Raw genomic sequence first — 14070 nt, forward strand, 5'->3', positions numbered from 1 at the left:
TTTTCCAATCGGAATTTTTCCAATTCGGTTGGAATTCGTGTCTTAGTAAATCAGCCACCTAGAGTGTACTATAAAGGGAGCTACACCTGCCACTATCTAATGCCTCACTCACGGGGCCCTGTTCCCCGACTTCACTGGGCCTGGGCCCATGCCCTGGGCTCTCAGCACACATCCACCTTGTCCCTAAGGTGGAAGCAAACAACAGGAAGGTGCCACTCCTCTCCCATCACTATACCAAAGTCAGGCAGGATGTGGTCACTATACCTTCTAACCAATAGCACACATGTTAATGAACTCACTTAGATACATTCCCTTCTGCCCAGCAACTAAGGGAACTGAACCTGTAGGGATTTAAAGCCATAGGGACCATTTAACCCTATGGGTCCCTACATTCACCCCTGGGAAAAACCCATTTCGTCCCGACAATGGGGTACAATATCAAACACATCACATTACCCACAGAATACCATAGTACCATATGACATCCTCTTCTGGTAGTCTCTCCAGAGCACTACTGGGTAACAATGGTCACTGAAAAACAAGCAAGGCATTTCAAACACTGCAACATATCAACAGTGCAATCAATAACATTGGAGCAGAATGGGGTACCAGGCCTCCCCCCTATTCCAGTTCCTTTATCACCACTGACAGTCCTTTCAGAGCAGAAATCAGGGCAGACCTCAGTTCAGAGTCTTTGCTTTTTCCAACGGCCTGGAAGGGTCCCACCCAGCAGGGCATTTGGCATTGAGGGCATTTAGCAGCAAAATCACGCAGCTCCCTGGTGACCTCCGCATTGCACTTCCCACAGCAAGGAACCATAACCCTCCTGCCTTCACTGTCAGACTTCTGTATAAATGTGCCTCGCCAGACATACCGCTTGCCACTATCAGGCTTTGTTACGACCTTCCGATGCACACAGAGTCACTGGAAAGATACTCTCACAGTCCCACAGCTTATGCGGGTACAGAACAGTATGCAGCAGTCTCTCCTCAGCAAGGATTAGAGATAATGCGCACACCCAGGTACAGAGCAATACCAGACATCCATCTTCCTCTATTGCTTTCCTCAAAATGGCGGCGATGACCTCACATCAGGGATCCTCCCTGGTCAACTCGCGCCAAAACTATTCACTCGCGCCAAAACATATGCACGAGAGACTTAAATGACAGGCAGTAACTGCAGCCAATGGGAGTAACGGGCAAGAACCTCAGAACCCGAACCCACGGCCAATTACTTTGCACCTTTCATGAAGTGAACAAGCACCTTTCTCTACTGCATCTAGCAGTGCCTGTGCTTGTCACAAAAATTTAAAGGAACATGCACCAGCAGCTTAACCTTCGAGCCCCACGTTGGGCGCCAAATGTAACCTCTATTTCAGCTCAATAGCTGCCTTCCCGGACTAGTACCAGTAGAACATGGGTTACACTGTACTCTCTTACCCAGAATGGGCCTTCGCTAAGTGGAAGAGGAAGGCGAGGGTGTTGTGCAACTGCACCTCTCTTGCTGCTATGCAGAAAAATGAAAACAGAGGGCACCAGAGGTTCTTGCAAATAACAAAGTAATAAGTGTTTATTGAACATCCACAGGGTTTACTCACAATACAGCTTCAGAGGCCATTGGTACATGCAACACATACCGAGTGTATATTCAGACTAACACTCTCCTGCGGGCAGACTGGCAGGAATCTCCCTTCACCTCTGCGACATACCCTGTAGTGGATCCCTCAGGGAATTCTCAGTCCTGATTCCCTATTCACTTGGATCCCTACACTACAGGCAATATGGCCTTGGAGAGCTATCTCCAGAAAAACTACAAATCCTATGCAGGAGCTCAATGCTGCTCATTCTAGCTCAACCCTAACTGCCTTACACTCCTAGAGTGTACTATAAAGGGAGCTACACCTGCCACTATCTAATGCCTCATTCACGGGGCCCTGTTCCCCGACTTCACTGGGCCTGGGCCCATGCCCTGGGCTCTCAGCACACATCCACCTTGTCCCTAAGGTGGAAGCAAACAACAGGAAGGTGCCACTCCTCTCCCAACACTATACCAAAGTCAGGCAGGATGTGGTCACTATACCTTCTAACCAATAGCACACATGTTAATGAACACACTTAGATACATTCCCTTCTGCCCAGCAATTAAGAGAACTGAACCTGTAGGGATTTAAAGCCATAGGGACCATTTAACCCTATGGGTCCCTACACTGGCTATGTAGCATGTACTTTGCAATAGCTGCACAAGAAGACAACATAACTATTCATTTTATATACAACAATCCCACTGCTTTCCCAACAGATACAAGAGATCAGTTACAAAGCATATTAGGTCTCTTTAAATCAATGTATTTACATTTTCTGCTTGTATAGAGAGAGTGTTATTCATGTGACATGAACGTAAATACAGTTGATCTAAACCTGCCGTGCACTCCACTTGAATGAAAGCACTGCCCTAGATAGTATGTATGGTAAAAAAAACAAGGGTCTTATTGTTCCCTTCAGTTTTAAAATGTAGGGTATAAATAAGAGAAAATCAAAATCTGCTGCACAAAATATAGTGGATATATATAAAATTTTCATAATAAAGATACACAGGATTAACTATTAATAATGGATTCTGCTTTAAATATATTGCTTCTGATTAGCAAGACAGAAACATTTTGGCAATTTGCTCCTACGACCCAGTGATAGGTATTCCATCTGTACCCACACATGGGGATTTGATGAATGATAATTCTCTGCCATTGGTACATTACATTTATCAAAAAAAACAGTAATGATGTTTGGGAGCGTGAGTAATTCCATTGGCTGGCTCCGTAAGTGGGCAAGGGCTCATGTACTGTTAAATTAGATTTTAACTGAAGACGTCACTATGGCTGAGCTTCAAGCACTCTGGCAAATTTATTTAGTGGGAGTTTATCTATCAGCGTATGGAATCGTATATTATATTATGTATTACTCTATCATATTCTATATTTATGTGCCTGTCAACTGTTCCGTTACTTTCATTTATAAAATTGACCTGCATATAAAATGAACTCAATAACTTATCTGGAACAAGAAACTTTGAGTATGGCGACAAGATTTGTTTCAGTTAACTTATTAGCCATAATAAATGTATGGGTAGAAAATAGTTATTTCTATTAATTAGATTATGGGGCTCATTTGCAAACATAGGCAAGAGAAAGCATGGAAATCAGCATGTTTAGCCCATGTGCAGCCTTTAAAAAAAAGAAAAAAAACAATTTTCATAATAATGGACAAAATTATTCTTTGCAAATTATCTTATGCTTTGAGAAATTAAGATAAAAACATAACAGAATACCGAAAAAAAAGGCAAATATTTTTGACAAATCACTACAAATGGTAATAGGGAAGTCGAAGAAAGAGAATTTTTGGAAACATTATATAACATCAGCTTCTATGACAGGCCAAGATCATTTTCTGGTTGGTAATTTGCAGTCCCAAAAGGGTTAAATGGCAGTGAAAAAAAATTTTCCCTGCGCGCTGAGCGATTTTTAACCCCTTCTGATCCTAATCAGCATATGCTAATTAGGATTCAGTTCGGGATTCAGCCGAACCCAAAAAAGTGGCTTTGGTGCATCCCTAATTTGTTCCCACGTTATACAGTGGAGGAAATAATTATTTGACCCCTCACTGATTTTGTAATTTTGTCCAATGACAAAGAAATGAAAAGTCTCAGAACAGTATCATTTCAATGGTAGGTTTATTTTAACAGTGGCAGATAGCACATCAAAAGGAAAATCGAAAAAATAACTTTAAATAAAAGATAGCAACTGATTTGCATTTCATTGAGCGTAATAAGTTTTTGAACCCCTACCAACCATTAAGAGTTCTGGCTCCCACAGAGTGGTTAGACACTTCTACTCAATTAGTCAACCTCATTAAGGACACCTGTCTTAACTAGTCACCTGTATAAAAGACACCTGTCCACAGAATCAATCAATCAAGCAGACTCCAAACTCTCCAACATGGGAAAGACCAAAGAGCTGTCCAAGGATGTCAGAGACAAAATTGTAGACCTGCACAAGGCTGGAATGGGCTACAAAACCATTAGCATGAAGCTGGGAGAGAAGGTGACAACTGTTGGTGCGATTGTTCGAAAATGGAAGGAGCACAAAATGACCATCAATCGACCTCGCTCTGGGGCTCCACGCAAGATCTCACCTCGTGGGGTGTCAATGATTCTGAGAAAGGTGAAAAAGCATCCTAGAACTACACGGGAGGAGTTAGTTAATGACCTCAAATTAGCAGGGACCACAGTCACCAAGAAAACCATTGGAAACACATTACACTGCAATGGATTAAAATCCTGCAGGGCTCGCAAGGTCCCCCTGCTCAAGAAGGCACATGTGCAGGCCCATCTGAAGTTTGCCAATGAACACCTGAATGATTCTGTGAGTGACTGGGAGAAGGTGCTGTGGTCTGATGAGACCAAAATAGAGCTCTTTGGCATTAACTCAACTCGCTGTGTTTGGAGGAAGAAAAATGCTGCCTATGACCCCCAAAACACTGTCCCTACCGTCAAGCATGGGGGTGGAAACATTTTGCTTTGGGGGTGTTTTTCTGCCAAGGGCACAGGACAACTTATTCGCATTAACGGGAAAATGGACGGAGCCATGTATCGTGAAATCCTGAACGACAACCTCCTTCCCTCTGCCAGGAAACTGAAAATGGGTCGTGGATGGGTGTTCCAGCACGACAATGACCCAAAACATACAGCAAAGGCAACAAAGGAGTGGCTCAAGAAGAAGCACATTAAGGTCATGGAGTGGCCTAGTCAGTCTCCGGACCTTAATCCAATAGAAAACCTATGGAGGGAGCTCAAGCTCAGAGTTGCACAGAGACAGCCTCGAAACCTTAGGGATTTAGAGATGATCTACAAAGAGGAGTGGGACCAACATTCCTCCTAAAATGTGCGCAAACTTGGTCATCAATTACAAGAAACGTTTGACCTCTGTGCTTGCAAACAAGGGTTTTTCCACTAAGTATTAAGTCTTTTTTTGTTAGAGGGTTCAAAAACTTATTTCACTCAATGAAATGCAAATCAGTTGCTATCTTTTATTTAAAGTTATTTTTTCGATTTTCCTTTTGATGTGCTATCTGCCACTGTTAAAATAAACCTACCATTGAAATGATACTGTTCTGAGACTTTTCATTTCTTTGCCATTGGACAAACTTACAAAATCAGTGAGGGGTCAAATAATTATTTCCTCCACTGTATATGTTTCTGTGTGCAGACTACAAAGTGGGCCGTAAAGAAAGGAAGTAAAAACTACTACAATCCTTTCACATTAAACTTGAAAGTTTTCTTTTTGGATAAAACTGGATACACTGAGAGTGGGAGATTATTCCAGCATACTACAGTGAGTCTCAGGGAGGTACTGAGTATGATATGCTGAACTGGTCCTCAATACGTCTCCAGTTATACACTATGGGGCTGATTTACTTACCCACGAACGGGTCGAATGGAGTCCGATTGCGTTTTTTTCGTAATGATCGGTATTTTGCGATTTTTTCGTATGTTTTGCGATTTTTTCGGATTCTTTACGAATTTTTCGTTACCAATACGATTTTTGCGTAAAAAACGCGAGTTTTCGTATCCATTACGAAAGTTGCGTAAAAAGTTGCGCATTTTTCGTAGCGTTAAAACTTACGCGAAAAGTTGCGCATTTTTCGCGTAAGTTTTAACGCTACGAAAAATGCGCAACTTTTTACGCAACTTTCGTAATGGATACGAAAAACTCGCGTTTTTACGCAAAAATCGTATTGGTAACGAAAAATTCGTAAAGAATCCGAAAAAATCGCAAAACATACGAAAAAGTTGCAAAATGTTCGTTTTCAAGTCGGAACTTTTCCAATTCGGGTCGGATTCGTGGGTTAGTAAATCAGCCCCTAAGCTAACATCTGACACATGGGATTTTTTCAAAGAGTGAATCTGAATTATTCCCCACTCACTTCACAACCTTTATAACTTGAACACTAATTAGTGCACCCTTAGCTTGAGAAAGGGTCTGGAAGGGCCCAAAACGTTGCTCGTCTTCTGTATGTACTTGGGCAAATAAAACACTTTTTTTACACGGCTTGTAATTTCAGTGTGCTACTGGATTTTTTTGCTGTTGAATATTGACCCCCATGCAAGGTGGGGTTCTTCCAGTATTTTGCACCTGATACCCTTATGGGTATGCTAACAGAGAGTTGAGCTCCCCAATTCAACTGCTACATTAAACTTGAAGTTGGCACTTTAATAATGTTATGTGGGCATTAAATGTGAATATGGCACTGCTGAACATCAGTTGATACTTTTTCTTGCTTATTGTGCTAAATGATTGACGTTGCACTATTTTAACTGGGGTAGATCTCATGACAGAGGCCTAGTGGCAAGAGCAGATCGCAGGGTGACAAAATCTGGGCACCCCTGAGGTATTTTCTAATGGAAACTCTGTTCCTGTGTATGTAAGGCTATAAGGGATTGCTGGAACTGTGGCTTTATCTGCATGTGAATAAACTCAAGACTAAAGCACTGATCTCTTGGTGGTTGTGACTTGAGCCGATTCCCATTGATCAAAAATCAATCATCAGTCATCCTACATATTTCTTACATTTTATACTCCATATACAGAACATGACATTTAAATCCCAGTCGTCTGCAGAGATCAATAATTTCACCTAAGGCACTTGTGCTAGTGTTTTCTATCTGCAGTACAGGAGAGAAACACTCTGTAGGACAAGATTAGGTTTCATTAACTGCAGGCAATACAGAATGAAATGACATGTTCCACTTCAAGGATAATTCTTTGCAATCTCAAGCAGCTTACAGAAATAATGATAATATTAAGAGTGGCAAATGTAGTGTCTAATAACAGCACAGATTGGCAGCTGCCATTATACTGTAATCCGAGAAGTTGCATGACAAGGCATTCATAGAAAAACAGATCCATAGTACAATAATTTGTTATACTAAAGTCGTATTTCCAGTTGTGTATAACATCACATTGGTTACATTGTATAGGTGGCATGACTGGCACAATTTATATCCAGTTACTGTGCATAATGTTCATTGTTTTAGTTCTAAATACACTCACTGCCCCCTTGCCAAACAGCAAGCTGAAGTTTTCTGGGTGTCCTGTTCCTAGTGCTCCATATGCAACAATGTTTATGTGTGGCTGGGCGGCATGCTGCCCCTTAACTTGTCCTGCACTAGGTCTGAGCCTTTGTGGCCTTGCCAAATCTAGGTCTGGGGAGGTGCATTCTAAAGCATTTGCAAAACAAAACAAAAAATTTGTAAAACCCCAATGATATAAATATAATGAACTATTTTTTCCAGACATCCAGGTCGTTACAGAATTATCAAACCATTGTCACAACATTTTAGCTCCACGAGTATCTAAGGCAACAATTACAAAAAGGCATATTAGCCAACATTGGAGACAATTACTATGTTGCCCATAGCAACCAATCAACAACTAGATTTGAATGATCACCTACAAGTTAAAAAACAAAAGCAAATATCTGATTTGTTACTTTGGGCATTATCACCAGTGATGTTTGTCTCCAGTGTTAATAAATATACCCCTCTGTTTTGCCACCATACAGGGGCTTCCTTATCTATTTTCATCATCCCCATGGTGGGGGGGGGGGGCACACTGTTGGCACCTCTGAATTAGAAATATTTTGAATGACTTGCTCGATCTCATATGACTCTCACTACTATAAGGGAATTAAATGTACATTCTAGTTTCCCAAGTAACATGCACAGGCTGCATAGGTGGTATAACTGCATATTGCTTGTTTATAATCAATAATATAGCAACTGAATTAGAGCTAAATTTACTGATGAACTGATAGCTCATTGTGCAAAATAAAATACAAAATGAAGGATCCAAATCATTATATTCACGGCCCACAGAAAAATCTTGAAGCTGAAGGTGCTTTCCTAGTAAATCCAAACAGCCATGAATACATTTGATATAGACTCATAGGAGAACACGTCAAATAATTTTTTCGATTAAATGTATATATTGTAAATCACAAATACAGTATAACCAACATTGTAAGACCAAGGCTGTGTGAGCCTACTATTCATATCTTATTGTGCCCCTGATGCAGAGAGATTCAAGGACGCAAAAATTAATTTTAGAACCGCAGCTATTAGGTTTGTGTCCTTTTAAATACTCTCATTAAATGCCAAGTTACTGAAAAATTGAAAAAGATGTTCCCTTAATGCTCCATGGTAAAAATGTTGTGCACAGTGGTGAGTATACTGGGTTACACTCTAAATACATAGAAAATAAAAAATAAATCTTGCAATTGAGTTGTTGAAATGATGCCAGGGAATACATAGAAATTGGTGGATGTATTTTGTTTTTTTTTCCCCCTCTGCAACATGAGTCAGTATTATTTGTAAGGCCATTATTATTCAAGGGAGTAAGAGTAGTGTGAAGACAAATGACAAGATACAGTAAACAGAATGGGTTTTGGTAAAAGGAAAGCAATTAGGTAAATTATGCAGCAAAATAACATTATAGTAAAAAGTAATGATTAATGTGCAGGGCATAAAAAAGAAATCATATTCCAGTTCTTGGCAGTGTGTACAATATACTCAGTTTGGATTTTTTTCTTAATCATCATCTGTCTCCATTCTGGGAAGCAGGTTAGAACAGTGGAAGCAACTTTAGCATAATATTATATACAGTTGTAGGACCTGTTATCCAGAATGCTTGGGACCAGGGGTTTTCCGGATAATGGATCTTTCCATAACTTGGATCTCCATACCTTAAGTCTACAAAACGCCATTTAAAAATTATTTAAACCTAATAGGATTGTTTTACTTCCAGTAATGATTAATGGTTGGGATCATGCATGAGGTACTTTTTTATTATTACAGAGAAAATGGAAATCATTTTTAAAATTAAAATTATTTGCTTACAATGGAGTCTATGGGAGATAACCATCCCTCAGTTTGGAACTTTCTGGAAAACGGGTTTCCAAATAACAGATCCCATTTTTAGATTGCCATTCCTTAAGCCTACTAAAAAAATCAAGTACAAGGTAATCAAGTACAAAGATAAAGGAAATAGATTTGATCAAAATGTCGATGATGTAAAAAAACCTTTACTTTCAGTAAGCAAAAGAGATGATACCCTCTGTTAAAAAGCATAACACAACATAACATAACAGCAGTAATATACATCGCATTTCTTCCTTAAAAGACACCATATTCCATGTGAAATACAATCTTTGTTTAGTTGCCCAAGGAGAAACATTATACAAAATTAAAAGAACCTGACTTGTGCCAGGTATAGGAATTATGCAACACGGTAGTTTTGTTTTAAGCCATTTTATGCACACCTTAAATACCTTTACACAGAAAGCATAGGAGTAGCATTTGACCATTAACATAGTATTTTGCAGTAGTCTCTTTGAAAGAAAAATAAAGAATCCTCCAAAAAGTCAGGCCCAACCTATGCACCAACATGACAAACTAAACTTCTGATATCAGAGCTTTAAACCTACTGTAACTCACACCTACTTTGCATCCCTAACACTGGCTCCATGGACCATTTTTACTAAAACTTTGAACAATATTGAGGACATCAAATATGTATTGACCCCCAAATCTCCTTCTAATTGACCTTCAATCTGGGCTTCCAATTCAACTATACATTCATAATAATTCTCACTTAATGTGAGGCCTGCAGACTCTGCACCAACCAAGGCTGTAAAACCAAACAACTGTTTGGGAATCCCTAATCTAGAGCAACGGTTTCCAACCTTTTTTTTACCAATGAGCCACTATCGAATGTAAAAGGAGTTGGGGAGCATCAAAAGCATGAAAAAGTTCCTGGGGGTGCCATATAAGGGCTGTGATTGGCTATTTGGTAGCCCCAGGAAGCTCTGTTTAACAGTACACCTGGTTTTTATGCAACCAAAACTTGCCTCCAAGCCAAGAATTCAAAAATAAGCACCTGCATTGAGGCCACTGGGAGCAACATCCAAGGGGTTGGTGTTGCCCCTGAGTCACTGGTTGGGTAACACTGCTCTAGATACATGTACAAGACCTAGAGGAGCCTGCACACTCCCATATGTAAGCAATGTTACTCACTGCTACACTATAGAAATGCAGGTTTGACATACAAAGCCCTCAGCACAGAGAACTTTCAGCTGCTTGTGGAGAAGTAGGTGGATACATTTTATCTGAATTAACTCTGAAATATTCATGAGGCGGCTGTTGCTTACTAAGGGAAGCAGGTCAGCACAGGAAATGTAATTGATTCTACTCAACATGAAATCAGAAAGATAATCTCATTGCTTCTTCTAACTGTGTCAGTACAGAAAAACATGATGAACAACCAATGGCTCAAATGTGCACTCATCCTGACACCTTGTTTCTAGTGATCACTGCAGCCAAAGCACAATAAGTGGGACTTACCCGCCCCAAGGCACAGCAAATTCCAAGTCATATCATTTAATTTCAAGGTTGATAGAAATGTATATGTTTGTATTTCAACCTGAGCCACTAGATGCATAATGATTAACACTTAATCACTCTTTTTGTGAACTGTTACAAGCAACAATAGAACTGTTCTTACAGGATAATAATCCACAACCACCAAGCACAGAGCTGACAAATTACTTTAAATTCTCAGATATTATTATAGGAAAGTGTTTAAAAAAGGCATTAAATAACAAAGAAAACCGGGCCTACTATGTGTGCTACATTTATTTTCTGTATCGGTGATAAAACCAGACACTTAGTAACATAGTAACATAGTAACATAGTAAGTTGGGTTGAAAAAAGACATACGTCCATCAAGTTCAACCATAATGCCTATATATAACCTGCCTAACTACTAGTTGATCCAGAGGAAGGCAAAAAACCCCATCTGAAGCCTCTCTAATTTGCCGCAGAGGGGAAAAAATTCCTTCCTGACTCCAAGATGGCAATCGGACCAGTCCCTGGATCAACTAGTACTAAGAGCTATCTCCCATAACCCTGTATTCCCTCACTTGTACTAAGAGCTATCTCCCATAACCCTGTATTCCCTCACTTGTACTAAGAGCTATCTCCCATACCCCTGTATTCCCTCACTTGCTAAGAATCCATCCAGCCCCTTCTTAAAGTTATATAATGTATCAGCCAGCACGACTGATTCAGGGAGGGAATTCCAGAACTTCACAGCTCTCATTGTAAAAAATCCTTTCCGAATGTTTAAATGGAACCTCCCTTCTTCTAAACGGAGTGGGTGCCCTCGTGTCCGTTGGAAGGACCTACTGGTAAATAAAACATTAGAAAGGTTATTATATGATCCCTTTATATATTTATACATAGTTATTATGTCACCTCTTAAGCGCCTCTTCTCCAGTGTAAACAGACCCAACTTGGCCAGTCTTTCTTCATAACGGAGACTTTCCATACCCTTTACCAGCTTAGTTGCCCTTCTCTGGACCCTCTCTAACTCAATAATGTCCCGTTTGAGCACTGGAGACCAAAACTGAACAGCATATTCTAGATGGGGCCTTACCAGCGCTCTGTAAAGGGGAAGAATAACCCCCTCCTCCCTTGAATCTATACCCCTTTTAATACAGCTCAAAACCTTGTTTGCCCTTGCAGCTGCTGCCTGGCATTGCTTGCTACAGCCAAGTTTATTATCTACAAGGACTCCAAGGTCCTTCTCCATTATGGATTTGCCTAGTGCAGTCCCATTAAGGGTATACGGGGCTTGCATATTTTTACATCCCAGGTGCATGACCTTACATTTATCCACATTAAATCTCATCTGCCACTTAGCTGCCCAGATTGCCAGTTGGTCAAGATCCTGCTGCAGGGATGTCACATCCTGGATAGAATTGACTGGTCTGCAGAGTTTTGTGTCATCTGCAAACACTGATACATTACTCATAATACCCTCCCCTAAGTCATTTATGAACAAAAGTGGACCCAGTACAGAACCCTGAGGGACCCCACTGAGAACCTTACTCCAAGTAGAGAATGTACCATTAACAACCACCCTCTGTACCCGATCCTGTAGCCAGTTTTCTATCCATGTGCAAACGACTTCACTAAGACCAATAGACCTTAGCTTAGAAAGCAGTCGTTTGTGGGGAACGGTATCAAATGCTTTGGCAAAATCCAAATAGATTATATCTACTGCATCCCCACTGTCCAGCTTCTTACTTACCTCATCATAAAAAGCAATTAAATTGGTCTGACATGACCTGTCCTTCATAAAGCCATGCTGATTACTGCTCATAATGGCATTCTCCACTACATAATTTTGAATGTGATCCCTTAACAAGCCTTCAAATAACTTGCCCACCACGGATGTCAAACTTACAGGCCTATAATTGCCAGGCTGAGATCTTACTCCCTTTTTAAATAGGGGAATGACATTCGCCTTCTTCCAATCCCTAGGTACCATACCTGATGAAAGAGAGTCTGAGAATATCAGAAACAAGGGCCACTGCAATTCTGCCCCTAGCTCTCTCAGTACCCGAGGGTGTATTCCATCTGGCCCAGGTGCCTTGTTTACATTTATCGTGTGTAACCCTTTAAGCACCATATCCTGTGCCAACCACTGTGTAGTTGGAGCTGAGGCAACAGTGAAGCTATTGGGTGAGACTTGTCCCACTGGCTCCTCTACTGTATACACAGAAGAAAAGAACTGGTTAAGCACATCTGCCTTTTCTGTATCCGCTGTAACCATATTGTTATTATAACTCAATGGGGCCACACCCTCAACCTGCATCTTTTTACTATTAATATACTTAAAAAACTTTTTGGGGTTAGTCTTGGCCTCGGCCGCGATGCGCTCCTCATTTTCTATCTTTGCCTTCCGGATTGCTGTTTTACAACACTTGTTATAGTGTTTATAATCATTAAACGCAGCTACTGTCCCCTCTGACTTATATTTCTTAAAAGCTTTCCTTTTTCTCCCTATTAACTTCTTTACCTCAGAGTTAAGCCACATAGGGTGATTCTTAACACTTCTACTTTTTCTTATTAATGGAATGAATTGAGAACAGTAATGATTTAATATCATTTTAAATGACAACCATTTCTGCTCTGTGTTTTTATCAGAAAACATAATGCCCCAATCTATGCCCTGAAGCGCTGTCCTTAAGGAGCTAAAATTTGCCTTCCTAAAATTCAGTGTCTTTGTTGCCCCCATGTAAATTTGTTTCCTGCACCAAACATTAAATGAAATAACATTATGGTCACTATTACCCAGGGGTTCAACCACTTGCACATTTGCTATACGTTCTGGGTCATTAGAGAACACTAGATCTAGTATAGCATGGTTCCTGGTTGGCTCCTCAACAACCTGTGACATAAAGTTGTCATGCAGCAAGTTTATAAACTTGTTCCCATTTACTGTCCTGGCAGTATTATTGCCCCAGTCAATATCAGGGTAATTAAAATCCCCCATTATTATCACTTGCCCCAAACTAGCAGCCTTTTCTATTTGCAACAGGAGCTGGGCCTCCTCCTCTTCGCTTACATTAGGGGGTCTATAGCATACCCCTACAATTAGTTTGGTAGATTCTTTACTATCTGTGAGAAGCTCAACCCATAAGGATTCAGCTCCCTCTGTTTACCCCATCACTTCCTCCCTAATATTTGCTTTTAATTCCTGCTTAATGAACAGAGACACTCCTCCTCCTTTTCTATTGCCCCTGTCCCTCCGAAACAATGTATACCCCCCAATATTAACAGCCCAGTCATGAGACTCATTCAACCAAGTTTCAGCAACTCCAATCACATCATATTTCCGCTCCAACGCCAGTACCTCCAGCTCTCCCATTTTACCAGTCAGACTCCTTGCATTGGTAAACATACATTTAATACTGGTTCCGGCGTGAGAATGACGTGTAAACAACTTATGGGCCTCCCTGCCATTATCAGTATCCCGAAGCAAGTCTCCTCCCCCATTTTCCCTTACTATGCCCACTACCTCATCTATCCTGTCTACCACAGAATTTCCCGCTGCACCCTCCCCCCCCACTCCTAGTTTAAAATCTCCTCCAACCCTCTAGCCATCTTTTCCCC

The 14070-nt window shown here is 40.6% G+C and overlaps 1 long non-coding RNA gene across 2 annotated transcripts in view; it reads right to left on the minus strand.

Annotated features, from left to right (window-relative positions):
* Positions 1-14070, minus strand: part of LOC105948236 — a 123190-nt gene that overhangs the window by 52276 nt on the left and 56844 nt on the right. The gene's annotated exons all lie outside the window — the stretch shown is intronic.

This window comes from Xenopus tropicalis, chromosome 8 (genome assembly GCF_000004195.4).
Source record: "Xenopus tropicalis strain Nigerian chromosome 8, UCB_Xtro_10.0, whole genome shotgun sequence".
Lineage (NCBI taxonomy): Eukaryota > Metazoa > Chordata > Amphibia > Anura > Pipidae > Xenopus > Xenopus tropicalis.